Here is a 19,063-nt window from a genome sequence, read left to right as displayed (position 1 = left end):
TTTTTTTTTTTTTTTTGAGATGGAGTCTCGCTCTGTCACCCAGGCTGGAGTGCAGTGGCGGGATCTCAGCTCACTGCAAACTCCGCCTCCTGGGTTTTACGCCATTCTCCTGCCTCAGCCTCCCCAGTAGCTGGGACTACAGGCGCCCGCCACCTCGCCCGGCTAGTTTTTTTGTATTTTTTAGTAGAGACGGGGTTTCACCCTGTTAGCCAGGATGGTCTCAATCTCCCGACCTTGTGATCCACCCATCTCGGCCTCCCAAAGTGCTGGGATTACAGGCTTGAGCCACTGCACCCGGCAAGGATGTTTTTCTTAACTAAGCACAATATTTTTATCATGATCATGTCTATAAAATTAAATAATTATCTGCTATCTTTTGATACCCAGTATACATCCAGATTTCCTCTGTTGGCCCCAGTGTGTTTTCCAGCCAAGTTGCTCAAATCAGGATCCAGTCAATGACCTGCATGATTCTTAATATGTGGTGAGCTATGGCTCATATTTCTCTGTTAGTTGAGAAAAGTTCTCTTTCCTTCCCGCCTTTTTTTTTTTTTTTTTTTTAGATGTAGTCTCACTTTGTCGCCCAGGCCAGAGTGCAATGGCGTGATCTCAGCTCACCGCAACCTCTGCCTCCCAGGTTTAAGCAATTCTCCTGCCTCAGCCTCCTGAGTAGCTGGGATTACAGGCACCTGCCACCACGCCCGGCTAATTTTTGTATTTTTAGTAGAGAAGAGGTTTCACCATGTTGGCCAGGCTGGTCTCGAACTCCTGACCTCAGGTGATCCACCCTCTCGGCCTCCCAAAGTTCTAGGATTATAGGCATGAATCACCGCACCCAGCCCCTTCGCACTTTTTTGTTGTTGTTTTGTTACATCTTCTTGCTGACGAGACTGATCAATTTTCTGGTAGAATTCTACCTTCTGGATTTATATGATTGTTTCCTTCTGGTTTCATTTAAATTTTAGTTAACTCTCTATTGTATTTCCTGGAGTCTGGAAATTTTGATCTAAAGTTGTTACTGATGTCAGATAAAACATTTTTGTCAAGTGTATTTCATGGGTGATGCTGTGTACATTATATCCTATCATATCAACAGTTGTATAATACTTAGCTGTGTTACTTTTTATGATACTAAGATCGATCTTTAGATTAATGGTACATGGGAAAATTACCAGATCTCTCTATTATAAAGTTATGCCCCCTTGAGACAAGTAAATATTCTGTGTGTTAAGAACTCAGCAGCAGATTAGTATCCAGTGCCTTTATCAGCCTTACACTCAGTGCTTTTGGCACCCATTGCTGACTCTTGTCTGAACCAGTTACTCCATTACAAGTTGCAAAATGGTGATTTTTCCAATTGTTAGTGTTTTTGTTTTCATTAACTAAGATTCTTCTAATAGCGTTCCCCTTATTAATTAGAGCTATGTGTTATTCCAGTCGGGCACGGTAGCTCACGCCTGTAATCCCAGCACTTTGGGAGGCCGAGGTGAGTGGATCATGAGGTCAGGAGATCAAGACCATCCTGGCTAACACGGTGAAAACTCCGTCTCTACTAAAAATAAAAAAAATTAGCCAGATGTAGTGGTGGGCGCCTGTAGTCCCAGCTACTCGGGAGGCTGAGGCAGGAGAATGGCATGAACTCGGGAGGGGGAGGTTGCAGTGAGCCGAGATCGCACCCCTGCACTCCAGCCTGGGCAACAGAGTGAGACCCCGTCTCAAAAAAAGAGAGAAAGAAAGAGAGAGACAGAGAGAGAGAAAGAGAAAGAAAGAAAGAGAGAAAGAGCTATGTGTTACTACAAAATAGAGTTCCATTTGGAAAAGAAAGAATTCATACTTAACTCTCTCTTGGCTAATTTTTACGTAAGGAATTGGTATAATAATTACCTCAATGAGGGGGCAAATAGGTCTTTTCATTCTGGGTTGAGTATCATTCGGCTTTTATATATTCAAGTGTGTCAATCAATTATAGTATTATTTATGATGCTGTGATAGATTGCATTTACCAAAGAAGGATACACAAATATATTCAGTCTCACATGGTCTTCCTATAATGTGATATTGACACATCTCCATTGCTTCTGCCTGGCACTCTCTTGGGGCACATGTTTTTAGTGAAATCCAACCACCCTGAAGCCACCATGTTAAAAGACCATAAGGAAAAGCAACATAAGAGGTACACATAAATGATTAAGGAGCCCTAATTATTCCATGCCTCAATGTTCGGGTTCAGGCACCAGACATGTGAGTGAATGAACCCTCAGAAGGTTTCAGTCTCCAGCTTTTGAGGTGCACAAATGATGCTAAGTGGAGTAGAAGCCAGCTAACCCCCTGAACCCTTCCCAGACTACAGATTTGTGAGAAAATAAATGTCTTAAGCTAAGTTTGGCATTACTTTTTACATAACCACAGGAACTAGAAAAGATGCTTTGATGAAGTTGGTCTTTGGGGGCCTCTCCACGTTGACTCCTGTCCTTTAACACGAGCCCACTTCTCTTCAGTAATTTCCTTGCTTTCTGATATACGACAATGTGCTAAGCTCATCTTATACATCCTCTGCCTCAGATTTAAAATCAGCCTTTTCCCCAAAGAGCCCTGGTTCTTTTTAGTGAGGAATGGTATTTAGAGTTTAAAATCTGGTCATTGGCTGGGCATGATGGCTCACACCTGTAATCTCAGCACTGTGAGAGGCTGAGGTGGGTGGATCACGAGGTCAGGAGTTTGAGACCAGCCTGGCCGACATAGTGAAACCCTGTCTCTACTAAAAATACAAAAATTAGCTGGGCATGCTGGCGTGCACCTGTAGTCCCAGCTACTTGGGAGGCTGAGGCAGGAGAATCGCTTGAACCTGGGAGGCGGAGATTGTGGTGAGCTGAGATCCCACCACTGCACTCCAGCCTGTCTCTGTCTTAAAAAAAAAAAAAAATCTGATCATTATGGAAACTTTCAATGGAAAAATTACAAATGATGACAATAAAACACTTCAACATGTTTCCCAAAAGCAGAATTGAAAGGCAAACAATGAAGCTCAACAGAATAGACAAGAAAAATGTTAAGTATTTAGTAAAAATAAAACTCAATGTGGACAAGCAATTCTTAAAAGACAGAACACTAATGAATAGTAATCATTGAATCATTTTCAACTTTCTATACTATTTTTGCTTTACCAAATTAGATTTTATTTATTTATTTATTTGTTTGTTTGTTTGTTTTTGAGACGGTCTCATTCTGTCACCAAGGCTGGAGTACAGTGGCGTGATCATGGCTCCCTGCAGCCTCGACCTCCCAGGCTCAACCCATTCTCCTGCCTCAGCCTCCTGAGTAGCTGGGACCACAGGTGTGCACCACCATGCCCAGCTAATTTTTCTATTATTCCTAGAGACAGGGTCTTGCCGTGTTGCCTAGGCTGGTCTCAAACTCCTGAGCTCAAGCTGTCTTCCCATCTTGGCCTCCCAAAGTGTTAGGATTACAGGCATGAGCCACTGCACCCAGCCAGATTTCCCTTAAAAGAAACAGCCCTCAATGCAGACAAGAATGCAGTATGAGTGAGTGGGCCAGGTTAGAAGGTCAACTCTGCTTTCTGTGGTAATTTAGTGGCCCAGTTTTTTTCCATTCATTTGCTCTGCCATTCCCTGTTAAAGCCGTGTGGTTGAAGTGAGGTCACAGGCAAATCTGTGTTCTAGCTTGCATAAAGGAAACAAAAGAAGTTTAGGGCAAGCAATGTTCTTTGAAGCAAAAGAGGAGAAATTCTGCTCAGAAGGCCACACTGAGTTGTAAGGGAGCTTGAGAGCTGTAGTCTTTGGGCAGGCAGTTGTATATCTTTCCTTTACTGAATAAGATCGGCTGGCCCCGCGGTGGCTCAAAGCCTGTAATCCAGCACTTTGGGAGGTCCAGAGACCCGGGGCGGATCAACGAGGGTCAGGAGATCGAGACCAATCCCTGGCCTAATACAGTGAAACCCGTCTCTACTTAAAAATACAAAAAAACTAGCCGGGGACGAGGCGGGCGGCCTGTAGTCCCAGCTACTCGGTGAGGCTGAGGCTAGGAGAATGGCGTAGAAAACCCGGGAGGCGGAGGCCCTTGCAGTGGAGCTGAATAGGGCCACTGCACTCCAGCCTGGGCGAAGAGCGAGACTCCGTCTCAAAAAAAAAAAAAAAAAAAAAAAAAAAAAAAAATAAGATCGCATCCTTTAATTGAATAGCTCATTTTTTTATAGTCTTTCCTAAGGAAACAAATGAATTTCAGAAAACAAATGTTAATTATCTAATGAACACTAACTCAGCCAATGAGAGAAATGTTCAGTATGTTATTTACTGGAGAAGGAAGCTACTTGAGAAGCATCTATCTAGTTTTATTAACGGGTGTTACAGGCCATGACGAGGAGTTAAATGAGATGGAAAATGACTAGAGAGTGTTATTTGTTTGTTTGTTTGTTTGTTTTGAGACAGGGTATCACTCTGTTACCTAGGCTGGAGTGCAGTGCCATGATTATGGCTCATTGCAGCCTCAACCTCCCTGGGCTCAGGGGATCCTCCCACCTCAGCCTCCTGAGTAGCTGGAACTACAGGCGTGTACTACCACTCCAGGCTAACTTTTAAATTTTTTGTAGAGACGGGGTTTCGCCATGTTGCCCAGGCTCAGAGAGTTTTAAGTAAGAGAGAGAACATTCTGCTTGCTTTATGGAGGACAAGTGGAAGCTGTTGCTGTAGTCCAGGAGACACGTGATGATGGTAGTCTTTGCTAGAGTTTAGGAGTAGTGACAATCTTTTGAATATTAAAACTTTGTTGGCTCTATAGATTTTGGAAAGAACAATTTGTCGGTGAGGCCACATTTTACACTTCACTTAGCTCATAATGTAAGAAATAGTGGCAAAAGATCAATGTATGGGGGGTGTTGGTAGGTACCTGAACAGTGCTATTTTTAAATTGCCAGTTAATTTTAGCTAGAGAGGTTGGCAAAATTCCAAGAAACAATACAAAAAGACACTTCTTTGTTTTTTTTTTTGAGACAGAGGCTGGCTCTGTCGCCTAGGCTGGAGTGCAGTGGCGCGAACTCGGCTCACTGCAAGCTCCGCCTCCTGGGTTCATGCCATTCCCCTGCCTCAGCTTCCCGAGTAGCTGGGACTACACGCGCCCGCCACTGTGCCTGGCTAATTTTTTGTATTTGTAGTAGAGACGGGGTTTCACCGTGTTAGCCAGGATGGTCTCGATCTCCTGACCTCATGATCCGCCTGCCTCGGCCTCCCAAAGTGCTAGGATTACAGGCGTGAGCCACTGCACCCGGCCTTTTTTTATTTTATTTTATTTTTTGTGATGGAGTCTCAGTCTACTATTTTTCGTAGAAACGGAATTTCACCATGTTGGCTGGCCAGGCTGGTCTTGAACTCCTGACCTCAAATGATCCGCCCACTTCGGCCTCCCAAAGCGCTGAGATTACAGGTGTAAGCCACCACCACCTGCGAGAATTCACTTTCCTTGTCTACTTTAACTGCATTACTTTCTATGTATTTGATTTATCAACTGTATTTCAGATATTTGTGTGGAAACAGCATATCCCTAACAAGATTATAAACCCATTGAAGGTCATGCACTTTGGTATCATTTTCAGTGACTTGAACATGATAGGTGTTCAGTTAAATAATGAGCATGAAAGAATTAACTCTGATATTGTGATATATAAACAAACACATATATTAATATTCATCCCTAGTTTCTGACACAGAGCTCATAAAACCCTTGTCATTTCCTAGATAATGAGGTGAGAAGAGCATAATTTGCTATTCATAAGGCCCTTTCAACCAAACCTGAGTTTATGCTAATGAGGTGACTCTTGGTGGGGGCAGGGGCCTGCCCTAGATAGCTTCAGGATGGGAGCTCTTTGCCAGAGAAACCATTCATGTGATTAGAGAATTTAAACTTTCAGATCCACCACACCTCCATAGAGGGGAGGGGGGCTTAAGATTGAGTCAATCTCCAATGGCCAAATTTAATCAACCATACCTATGTAATGGAACCTCCATAAAAACAAACCATTAACAATAGGATTCAGAGAGCTTCCGAGTTGGTGAATGTATCCACATGTTCGGAGGATGGTGCACACCAAACACCTTGGGGACAGAAGCTCCTGCACTCTGGACACTTGGAGACCTCACCTACATACCTTTTCATCTGGCTGTTCGTTTGTGTACTTTATAATATTCTTTATAACAAACTGGTAACAATAAGTAAAGTGTTTCCCTGAGTTCTGTGAGCTGTTATAACAAATTATCAAACCTAGGAAGGGGGTCATGGGAACCCCCAAATTGTAGCCAAGTTGGAAAAAAGTGTGGGTAACCTGGGTACCTACTATTTGTGATTTTATTTGAAGTCGGGGCAATCTTGTGGGATTGAGTCCTTAACCTGTAGTGTCTGCGTCAACTCTGGGTAGTCAGTGTCAGAATTGAATTAAATTGTAGGGCACTCAGCTGGTGTCTGCAGAAAATTGGGAAATTTCTTGATGTGAAAAACCCACATATCTGGTGTCACAGATGTTCTGTTTCAGTAGAAACAGTAGTAGGCTTGAACAGTTTTATTCTTTATATAGCTTATTTCCAATGGAGAACAAATGGAAATTAAGTGCCCGTGGAATCTCACACTGAATTCCACAGTCACAAGCATCCTGGTCATCTCAGGGGAAAATATCACACACTTGGTACAAAGCAAATAGATGAGTTAAATATTATATATTAAATGACAAATTTATTATGATATTAGTAATTATATAATTATTAGATTGAATTATTTCAATAAAAAACATGTGAATACTATTATGTTTATTACAATATCAAATAATGATATTATAACCTTAGTTAACATATAATAAAATGGCACAATTCACTTTAAAGATAAGGAACAAAGACAAAATAATGAAAACCAAGGGTTTGCATATTTTGTGATTATTTTATAGGGAATAGCTAATTATTAAACTAAGGAAAACTAAAATTATATATTTATTTTTCTACTTAAGAAGTGTCTTGGCTGGGCACGGTGGCTCACGCTTGTAATCCGAGCACTTTGGGAGGCCGAGGAAGGTGGATCACCTGAAGTCAGGAGTTCGAGACCAGCCTGGCCAACATGGTGAAACCCTGTCTCTACTAAAAATAAAAAATTAGCCAAGTGTGGTGGCACGTGCCTGTAATCCCAGCTACTTGGGAGGGTGAGGGAGGACAATCACTTGAACTCGGGAGGGGGAGGTTGCAGGGAGCCAAGATTGTGCCATTGCACTTCAGCCTAGGGGACAGAGAAAGTGAATTCTCCTCTCTGCTAGGGGAGCATCATATTTTTTGTAATTTTAGAATTACATTTCTGGTCACAGCTATCTAAGCGGGCTATGATTTTGCTTCATAAAGTCTTAATGATGTTGATTATTCTTACCTTAAAGGTTACCATTTATCCTAATGAAATTAAGATAAAATGTGATTTTGTTACCAGCCTTTAGATTCAGTATTAGACACAGAACATTTTATAAGGATCCTTGATAAGGCTCTTACTTCCTTGTCTTATCACATAAGTAGAATTAGAAACTCTGTGACAAATATCCAACCCCTCCACCATTTTGATAATCTGTTTTTGGACTAGGTATGTAGTAGGTGATCAATAAATGATTACTGAATGAATGAATGTAAGCCTGAATGAATGGTTCTGACTTCCTGTCTGCTTATCTGCCTGTCTAGGTCTGTACGTCTATTTCTGTTGGACTTTATGTAAATCCTCTCAAAATACAATTATTGTATATTGCACTGAGTCTAATGGTTACCTCCCTGAGATCGTCCATGACTAGCTTAAAACACACACACACACACACACACCACCTACCAATATTTTATGACTTAAACATATATATAGCATATATATGTGTATATAGATATATATATAAACTCTTATATAAAAGATGATCTACTGAAAGGCGGTAGGATATGGTGGTGGTAGTGATTTATAGATGAAATCACTCCCACGGCATTGGCATCTTGGCAGTAGCTCATTCCTTAGCTTCCCTGAACTAGGCGTGGAACTCCAGTTACTTCCCATATATCTGATACATTTAGGCTGCAACAAAGTCAAGTGCTTTTCTTGCTTATTTTTTCCCTTCTTTGAGAACAGAAGACACCAGGAAAAAAAAAATTTTATGAGAAAACAACAGTTCCTTACTCGGTACCACCTGCTTAAATGCAAACCAAAGGCACCCAAATGATGCAACCCATGAGTGTGGAAGAGGCTGGCGGATGGGCTGTCACGTCTGGCTGATCTGATGTCAGAGCAGATCATGTGGTGCTCTGTGGGCAGCTGGGACTGGCCCGCCGAAAGCACATGGATTACAGTCTGAGGCTGTAATGGGAAAGTCGGTTCCTGGGCTGCTGTCTCATAGACATCAGCTTGCAGGGAAGCTGGGGGCTCTCGGACTTGCCCTGCTCTGGGGCCCCTCCTGCTGCGTGACTCACAGGCACATTGCAGAGAGAAGCTGCCGCTCCCAGTAAGTGCTTAAAGAAGGTCTTTATTCAGAGCATTTTGGAAGCGGGGAGGAAGTGTTTGTGTTGATAGGGGGTGCTGGAAGCCTTTGTAAAACCCCCTCCTTGGATCTGGGCTGGGCAGCGGCGCTTTCCATGCCATTCTGGAGTTCAAAGGCAGCGCTGATGTGCAAATGTTCCCCAGCCCTGATTTTGGTTTGTTCTCCATGTGATGTGTTTTTCTGATTTGCATTTTCTCTTTCTTTAACTGTAGGGCAGATTTTAAAGATCTGGTTAAAGTGAATTGATTTCAGATTCCCAGCCCCGGAGTGGACTTGGTGTTCCCTGTATGATAAGCAGGGAGAGGGGCAAGAGGGTGGTGGTTCTTTTGGTCAGAATCACTGCTTGTGTTAAGACACTGTGTCTGTGCCGGAGAAAGTGGTTACCACCCCTTCTCTGCACTGGGTGAGTAGGTGGTGTGAGAGAAAGCGGGGGTGAACCAGCAGTGAAGAGATTTGATTAGTTTTTGGTAAACAGCAGTGCTATTAGTATATTGCCTTTTTCTTACGGTCAAAATTTATATTAAATAGTGTCAGCTGGCAGAACAGGTGCTGGCAGTGGAAGAATGATGGAGTTCTTTCTCCCTTTCCCAGCTAGTGAATTGTCTTTCCTGCATTGAAAGCCCAGTTAAGGAGTAGAGAGAAATGTGACAGATACAGATTTCTGAGCAATGTTTTTTTGTTTGTTGGTTTGTTTGTTCTTTTGTTTGGTTTTTATTTTTTATTCTTAACAAGCACCATATTTCCACCCGCATGCATCAGGAATGATTCTCACCTTGACGATGTCTTAGGTGTGGCCTTTTTGGAGAGCAAAGGAATAAATTCGATAACATCCTTCTCTTCCTTCTGAGCATATAACATTAAGTTTGTTTTAGAGACTGAAAATAAATATGTGTGGTTGGAAGGAGATATAAAGGGGAATTTAGAAGAACAGATTGTTTATTTGCCCTGGCACTTTTCTGTGAACACTTGATAGAGTTCTAGGTCAAGGTGTATGGTGTCCCCTTGAGGGATAATAGGCAAATAATTAGGCTATGTCTTTAAGCATTGGAAAATCTTAATTTTTTTAAGGAACAGAACCTGGTCTTTTCTGTGAATCTCTGCACAAACCATAGGCTTTGGGGCCAAACACTGATTCCAGAGACACTTAGGCATTGAAGAAACTTTTGGGTGAGAAAGATGATGGTATGAATGCAAAGAAAATATGCTTAGATGAGTTTTGTCCTCTTTTTTTTTTTTTTAAGCCTTTTGCAGTATATGGTTTAAGTTACAGAACAACAAACAACAGAAGAGAGCGTGCCCCACCCATAGTGTTGTGAACATGGATGATTCCCCTCCCATTCTGTTCCACTGAACTGCATAAACACTAGCACAGAGACAGTTCTAATTCATCTTTTGAACCCTGTATGTTACAGGTACAAGCCATATAAAATGAAGACACAGAAAAATGGAAGATCCTCCCACCCCACCCTACTTTCTCCTCCTTCCATATTGTTGAGTAAAGCTAGATTTATCCTGGGAAGGGTCTCCATCACTGCTTGTAATTTTGTTAGCCATTTCGTGTAGGCGAGCACGGTGTGAGGATTTCAGAGGTAGTCTTCCTGATCTGGCCCTCCGTCCCTGCCTAGACCACACCCCCTTTTTTGGCCACATGCCTAAAACTCTTTCTGAAGGGGAGTGTGATAAAACGATGCCCATCCTTGGGCACATGGATTCCTCCGTCACATAAACCGAAGAGCCCTGATTTCTCTGCAGACATACATTTCCTGCTTCTCAGGGTGAAGATACCCAGTTGTGGGGGTTTTAGAATTCCTTTTGTTTAAAGATTAACACAGTAATGTGAAAAGAAATGGAAGAAAATTATCCATTTTTCCATCTCACTCACACAACTCTGTTTAATGTCCTGTATTCTCTTCCTGTCTTTATCATCACATTAGGCTAGCTATGTTTAGTGCAGGGGGGCTATCCACACTCCTCCAGATTTCTGCTTTTCAGGGAAGGCACCTGTAGTTACAGACTTAGAGCTGGACCATATCCTATTAGGACTGATAGTTCAGCCGTATTTCACGAGGGTAAAGCTGGCCAGAGTTACACATCTGATGAGTGAGAGTTGGGACCAGAACTCAGATTGCCTGACTGTCCAGTGCTCCTTCTGCAATCATGCAACCTAAGGAGAGAACATTTTCTTTAAAAATTAGGTATTTTTTTCAATTTCTGGTTCTTTTTTATTTAAAATGCTGTGTAATTATTAGCATAGTAAAATGACTGTAATTTCACTGTCTTTCCTGTCTTGCAATAGATTGGAAAGTCAATTTTGTTTTTTTTAATTAGAGACAGGTTCTTGCTGTGTTGTCCAAGCTGGACTCAATTCCTGGGCTCAAGTAATCCTCCTGCCTTAGCCTCCCAAGTAGCTGGGATTATAGGCATGAGCCACTGTGCCTAGCTTTGCCTTTGTTTTTCTGTTTGTTTTTGGAGATAGGGTTTCTCTTTGTTGCCCAGGCTGGAGTGCAGGGGCATGACCATAGCCCATGTAACCTTAAACTTGGGCTCAAACAATCCTTCAGCCTTAGACTCCTAAGTGGCTGGGACTACAGGCGCATGCTGCTATACCGGGATAATTTTAAAATATTTTTGTAGAGATGGAGTCTTGCTATGTTGTCAGGGCTGGTCTGGAACTCCTGGGCTCAAGTGGTCCTACTGTGTTAGCTTCCCTAGTAGCTGGGATTACAGGCATGCACCATCACACCTAGTTCAGATTGGAAAATCTTTACAGAGAAAATTAAGTTCTGTTTTCTTAGGAAAGTAGCATGTTTATATTCTTTGTGGGTCATCTGATGAAATCTCAAATACCTGATTGTTACAGTTTTCTTTTCTTTTTTTTTTTTTTTTGAGACGGAGTCTCGCTCTGTCCCCCTGGCTGGAGGGCAGTGGCCCGATCTCGGCTCACTGCAAACTCCGCCTCCCAGGTTCACGCCATTCTCCTGCCTCAGCCTCCTGAGTAGCTGGGACTACAGGCGCCCGCCACCGCGCCTGGCTAATTTTTTGTATTTTAGTAGAGACGGGGTTTCACCGTGGTCTCGATCTCCTGACCTTGTGATCCGCCCGCCTCGGCCTCCCAAAGTGCTGGGATTACAGGCGTGAGCCACCGCGCCCGGCCTACAGTTTTCTAATCTTGGCTTTCTGAGAATGTAGACCACCTTTTATTTTTTTATTTTTTTTATTTTTTATTTATTTATTTTTTTGAGACTGGGACTCAGTCTGTCACCCAGGCTGGAGTGCAGTGGTGTGATCACAGCTCATGTAACCTTGAACTCTNGGCTGGAGTGCAGTGGCGCAATCTCGGCTCACTGCAAGCTCCGCCTCCTAGGTTCACGCCATTCTCCTGCCTCAGCCTCCTGAGTAGCTGGGACTACAGGCGCCCGCCACCGCGCCTGGCTAATTTTTTGTATTTTTAGTAGAGACGGGGTTTCACCGTGGTCTCGATCTCCTGACCTTGTGATCCGCCCGCCTCGGCCTCCCAAAGTGCTGGGATTACAGGCGTGAGCCACCGCGCCCGGCCTACAGTTTTCTAATCTTGGCTTTCTGAGAATGTAGACCACCTTTTATTTTTTTATTTTTTTTATTTTTTATTTATTTATTTTTTTGAGACTGGGACTCAGTCTGTCACCCAGGCTGGAGTGCAGTGGTGTGATCACAGCTCATGTAACCTTGAACTCTTGGGCTCAAGTGATCCTCTCACCTCAGCCTTTTAAGTAACGGATTATAGGCAAGCACCACTATGCTGTCTTCTACCCTACTTAATAAGGGGATTATTGTTCAATTATGGCAAACCACATACCACGAGAACATTTAGAAGCTTCATTCTATTTGGGTGGTTTTCTGAGTCATATAATTTTTTTTTTTTTTTTTTTTGAGACAGGGTCTGTCTGTCACCCAGGCTGGAGTACATTGGTTTAATCTTGGCTTAATGCCACCTCCACCTCCTGGGCTCAAGTCATCCTCCTATCTCAGCCCCACCAAGTAGCTGGGATCACAGGTGCACACCACCACACCCAGCTAACTTTTGTATTTTTTGTAGACACAGGGTTTCACCTTGTTGCCCAGGCTGGTCGTGAACTCCTGGGCTCAAGTGATCCACCTGCCTCAGCCTCCCAAAATGCTGGGATTACAGGCATGAGCCACTGCGCCTAATGTTCTTTCTTTATACAAACCTATTTATGGTGACATATTTAAAAACCATTTAAGGGGCCGGGCGTGGTGGCTCATGCCTATAATCCTAGCACTTTGGGAAGCCGAGGCGGGAGGATCACGAGGTCAGGTCAGGAGATTGAGACTATCCTGGCTAACACCGTGAAACCCTGTCTCTATTAAAAAAAAAAAAAAAAAAAAAAAAAAAAATTAGCCGGGCTTGGTGGCACGTGCCTATAGTCCCAGCTACTCAAGAGGCTGAGGCAGGAGAATCTCTTGAACCCCGGGAGCCAAGATTGCGCCACTGCACTCCAGCCTGGGTGACAGGCCGTCTTAAAAAAAAAAAAAAAAAGAAAAGAAGAAAAAGAAAAGCAACAACAAAAAAACCATTTAAGGCCAGGCATAGTAGCTCATGCCTGTAAATTCCAGCTCTTTGGGAGGCCGAGGCGGGCAGATTGCTTGAGGTCAGGAGTTCGAGACCACCTTGGCCAATATGACAAAACCTCGTCTCTACTAAAACTACAACAATTAGCTGGGGGTGGTGGCATGTGCCTGTGGCCCCAGCTACTTGGAGGGGTGAGGTAGGAGGATGGCTTCAAACCGGGAGGTGGAGGTTGCAGTGAGCCAAGATCGCAACCTGCACTCCAGTCTGGGTGACAGAGTGTCACCCTGTCTCAAAAAAAAAAAAAAAAAAAAAAAAAAACCCGAAAAAATAAAAACAAAATAAAAAACATTTAAAATATGTTTAATTCAAAATAAAATTTCAGATTAATTTTTTCCCTGTTGAGATCAATGCTAGGCCTGCAAGAGATTTTTAAAAAATACTTGTTCATTGAATGATAGAACAAATATATAGAACATTACAGTTCTTGCTTATGAGTATAATGAGATTTAAAGGGTAATCCAACGTTATGCTGTTCCATAATGTTATTAGAATGCCCATCTGTTAATTATTCAATCTTATTTTGGTAAGGGTAAGACTCCTACGTATTTGCTTAAAATAATGCAGATATGAATAAATGTCATAGATAATTCACCTGTGTTGATGCTATTTGTAAAAGCAATAAACACAAAATTAGATTGGGTGTTGTTTAATTACAATTTTTGGAAATCTCAAATTCAATACAGGGGCCCTCTGATTATATCCTGGATATGCAATAGTCAGTTTCTACTGGTTGAGTATCTCTTCATTGTAGACATTAAACTATAGTGATATATTGGGAGAAATTAGTTCTGGTGGCTTTGAGTGGTTTCAAAAAGAATAATTGGGACACTGTTCTAAACAGCCAGCACTCTCTAGCTCAGAAACAAATGGCTGCATGTGTGACATTTCTAAATGGTGACATCTTCAAGGAACCCTCTAAATAGTTACTTATTTTAAGCTTCAGGTTATGGAGGAAAGAAAAAATTAGGCAGGGGATATTAGTTGTTAATGCTCCTAATATGAACAGACAGAAACTTCAGATAAAGATATCATTTATTTCAAAAAGATGTAACTAAGAGGAAATGCAAAAAAAAAAAAAAAAAAACAAAGTTCAGTAAAGTAAATAGCTGCTGTACTAACTGTAAATTTCACTCTTTGAGGTCTTGGGTGCCTTTAACCGATTCCATTTAGGCAGAAAGCACAAGCAAATATCTCTTGTAAACAAAGCAACAAATTTAAGTTAATGCTAATGTGTTCACAGCCAGAGCCAAAAGTTTTTCAGGGTTATTATAACACACTGGGCTCTCAGCCCATCCATCTAAATGTCCAAAGTAGACTAAAGTTATGGATCAGCCCATTGTATATACCATCCCACATGAGAGCCAGATGCTACTGTTTACTGTGCTAGTGACTTAGCCAGATTCAATGTGAAATCTGAGATTACTGTTTGGGGTCCCTGGAAGTTATAGATGGATTTTTCTGATCATGGATTTAGGCTTTATACTTCAATCTGTTTTGACTAATGCCGATTTTTTTTTAAGGACAATCTTTTAAACCTAATTTATACCCTAAACTTTAGATGGAGAGTTTCTTTATAAAAATTGTGTTCATTTATTGTCTTTGGACCTTGGATGTGTTGTAGGTCTTCAGCATCTATCTATCTGTCTGTCTATCTATCTATCTATCTATCTATCTATCTATCTATCTATCTATCTAATCTATCTATCGAGAGAGGGAGACAGGGTCTTGTTCTGTCACCCAGGCTGGTGGGCAGTGGTGTGATCATAGCTTACTGCAGTCTCGCTCTTGGCCTCAAGCGATCTTCCTGCCTCAGCCTCCTGGGTAACTAAGATTACAAGACGACAGGAGAGTGACAGGACTACAACCATGACAAGTTAATTTTTTAAGTTTTATTTTTGTGGAGACAGGGTGTTGTTCTGTTGTCCATGCTGGTCTTGAACTCCTGGCTTCAAGCAGTCCTCCTGCCTTAGCTTCCCAAAGTGCTGGGATTACAGGTGTGAGCCATTGCACCCCGCCTGTACATTTTTTTTTTTTTTCTTTTGAGATGGAGTCCAGGCTGGAGTACTATGGCGTGATCTCGGCTCACTGCAACCTCCGCCTTCCTGGTTCAAGCCATTCTCCTGCCTCAGCCTCCCAGGTAGCTGGGACTACAGGCATGAGCCACCACACCCAGTATTTTTAGTAGAGATGGGTTTCACCATGCTGGCCAGGCTGGTCTCAAATTCCTGGCAAGGTGATCCAGCCACCTTGGCCTCTCAAAGTGCTGGGATTACAGTTGTGAGCCACTGTACCCTGCCTTTAGCGTATTTTCATTGTTTGTTTTGAGGATGGAAAAGAAGCCATGGAATTCTATTGCACAGCAACCACACTATAAAATGTAATTATAATGCAGATTTTAAGATGATTTGGTAAAAAACCAGTTCTGTATATATTGATTGAGAAAAAGACTATCCACTATCTTAAGAAAATGTGGCACATATACCCCATGGAATACTATGCAGCCATAAAAAAGGATGAGTTCATGTCCTTTGTAGGGACATGGATAAAGATGGAAACCATCATTCTGAGCAAACTGTCGCGAGGACAGAGAACCAAACACTGCATGTTCTCACTCATAGGTGGGAATTGAACAATGAGAACACTTGGACACAGGGTGGGGAACATCACACACTGGACCTGTCATGGGGTCGGGAGAGGGAGGAGGGAGAGCATTAGGAGATATACCTAATGTAAGTAACAAGTTAATGGGCGCAGCACACCAACATGGCACATGTATATGTATGTAACAAACCTGCACGTTGTGCACATGTACCCTAGAACTTAAAGTATAATTAAAAAAATAACAAACAGTAAATTAAAAAAAAAAGAAAAAAGAAAAAGACTATCCACTGTCCTCAGTTGGAAAGAAAATTTCATCATTCAAGACCCAGTATTATCAGATTTTGTTGACATAGTTAGATCCCTTATCCCTTAACCTTCTCCGATTTGGTTTATGTCCTTTTCATCCAATTAAACTGTTTTTTGAGGAAGTGTCACAAGTAATGATAATACTATCAATAATACTACCAATACTACAACAGCATCTGTTGTAGGGAAGGAAAGATTTCTTTTCCTCATCCATTCCTAAGTTCATGGCTGAGGCACCAATAACAAAAGACAGATTAACCAGAGAAAATCATAAACCAAATTCATTTAATTAATATGTTTACATGACATAAGAGCCTTCAGAAATGAATACCCAAAGAAACAGGTAAATTTGTACATTTTTGTGCTTAGGGTTGATGAAGAGTAGACAGTTGTGGAAAAGTATGACTGGAAAAAGGAGGTGTGATCTAATGGTAATAAACTGGGGGATTTAGCTAGACCTGTGTGTTTAGATTTGTCTCTGTGTCCCTGTGCCTTTGGAGATAAGAACATTCCTTTCCTCCAGATACAGGGTGGGCACCTCTCCATGAGAGCCTTAATGACTTATTTCACAGGAAGGTCAAAGAATTATTTTTTGGCTTACTTCAGAGGAGAAAGGCAAGAGAAAGTCAGCGAGTAACTTTTCTGCTTCTACTGCTTCCTCAAATGCCAAAGTGCCGTATTTTGGGGTAGCATGTCCTGAACCCCATCACTGCTAAGTGCTGAGCACTTTTCATACGCAAGACCCTGCACTAATACTTCACTTATTTATGGACGTTTCATAGATGGTAAGATGAACTTGCCCCAAATGTGTGACTTGTCATTTAAGAATCCAGTCTGTCTAGACTTTCTAAGTCTAAGGCCTATCTCATAACCTGTTGTTACTGTTTTGACTATAAATTTCTATAGAGTTGTGTAGTCTGTTTTGCTTCAGACTTCAAAACCACTTGTGACATCTGTACCAAACACAGTGACAATGGTCTCATTGCAACCTGAAAAGCCAGTTGTCCCTGGAACAGCGGTAACCCTGTCCCTTCCAGCATTAACTTCTAAAGAATCGGCCGGGCTCGGTGGCTCAAGCCTGTAATCCCAGCACTTTGGGAGGCCGAGGCGGGCGGATCACAAGGTCAGGAGGTCGAGACCATTCTGGCTAACACAGTGAAACCCCGTCTCCACTTAAAAAATACAAAAAATTAGCCGGGTGAGATGGCGGCGCCTGTAGTCCCAGCTACTCGGGAGGCTGAGGCAGGAGAATGGCGTGGACCCGGGAGGCGGAGCTTGCAGTGAGCTGAGATCCGGCCACTGCACTCCAGCCTGGGTGACAGAGCGAGACTCCGTCTCAAAAAAAAAAAAAAAAAAAACTTCTAAAGATTCTTCAGGTGCAGCTATTTGTCTTCCATGTGTGAAACCTGTTGTTACTTCTGCTGGGACCACATCTGACAAGCCTGTTATTGGCACTCCAATTCAAATCAAACTTGCCCAGCCGGTCCCTGTCCTTTCACAACCAGCTGGGATTCCACAGGCAGTTAAAGTCAAGCAACTAGTAGTTCAGCAGCCTTCAGGAGGCAATGAAAAATAGGTGACCACACTTTCACATTCCTCAGCATTGACCATTCAGAAATCTGGATAGAAGATGATGCCAGTGAACACCATAATACCTACCAGTCAGTTTCTTCCAGCTTCCATTCTAAAGCAAATTACTCTGCCAGGAAATAAAATTCTGTCGCTTCAAGCATCTCCTACTCAAAATAATAAAAGAGAATGGAACAACATACTTCAGGGATGAAGATGACATCAGTGATGTAACTTCTATGTCAGGGGCCAAACTTAATGAAGAAAATGCCTGTATCTTAGCAACAAACTCTGAATTGGTTGGCACACTCATTCGGTCATGTAAAGATGAACCATTTCTTTTTATTGGAGCTCTACAAAAGATAATTTTAGACATTGGTAAAAAGCATGACGTTACAGAACTTAACTCTGATGCTGTGAACTTGATCTCCCATGCAACACAGAACAATTATGAGGCCTTCTAGAAAAACTGACTGCAATTGCTCAGCATCGAATGACTACTTACAAGGCAAGTGAAAATTACATCCTGTGTAGTGATACGAGGTCACACACACCTCAGATTTCTTGAAAAGCTGGATCATTTGGAGAAGCAGAGAAAGGATTTAGAAGAAACAGAAATGTTACTTAAGGCAGCCAAGAGTCATTCTAATAAAGAAGATCCAGAACATCTGAGATTAAAGCAGAACGCCAATGAGTTACAGCAATTGGAACTTGAACAGATACAGCATAGAGATGCTAATCTCACAGCTCTTGCAGCTGTTGGACCAAGGCAGAAGAGACCACTAGGACTTGAAAGTGAGGGCTTAAAAGACAACCTTCTTGCTTCTGGTACATCCAGCCTGACAGTCACCAAACTGTTGCTTCATCCAAGAATCTGCCTCAGGGACTTGATATTTTGTATGGAACAGGAGCAGGAGATGAAGTATTGTCGAGCTCTATACCTGGCCCTTCTGAAGTGACCACTCCACTCTCCATCCAGATCCTTGCTATTTACTGCCAAGGAAGACACAAAGAGCATTGTTGCACTGTTCTCAAATTTCAGTTTCTGGAAAATAATCACCAATACGAAAGAGCAAACGAAGGGAAAAACATTTCATGCTCATGGATAGGAAGAATCAATATTGTTAAAATGGCCATACTGCCCAAATCAATTTACAGATTCAACACTATTCCTATTTAAGTGCCAACACTATTTTTTACAGAACTAGAAAAAGCTATTCTAAAATTTATATGGAATAACAAAACAGCCAGAATAAACAAAGCGATCCTAAGCAAAAAGAACAAAGCTGGGGCATTACCCTGCTCATCTTCAAACTATACCACAGGCTACAGTAACCAAAACAGCATAGTATTGGTACAAAGACAGTCACAGAGACTAATAGAACAGGTTAGAGAACACAGAAACAAAGTCGCAA

The 19,063-nt window shown here is 42.1% G+C and overlaps 1 pseudogene; it reads left to right on the top strand.

Moving 5' to 3' along the window:
• The first annotated feature begins 8,366 nt into the window (after nucleotides 1-8,366).
• LOC108535363 (transcription initiation factor TFIID subunit 4B-like) lies at nucleotides 8,367-18,607 on the top strand (annotated as a pseudogene).
• The last annotated feature ends 456 nt before the right edge of the window (nucleotides 18,608-19,063 follow it).

Source organism: Rhinopithecus bieti, unplaced genomic scaffold, assembly GCF_001698545.2.
Source record: "Rhinopithecus bieti isolate Rb0 unplaced genomic scaffold, ASM169854v2 scaffold_12077, whole genome shotgun sequence".
Lineage (NCBI taxonomy): Eukaryota > Metazoa > Chordata > Mammalia > Primates > Cercopithecidae > Rhinopithecus > Rhinopithecus bieti.
This window is presented reverse-complemented; position numbering and strand designations above follow the sequence as displayed.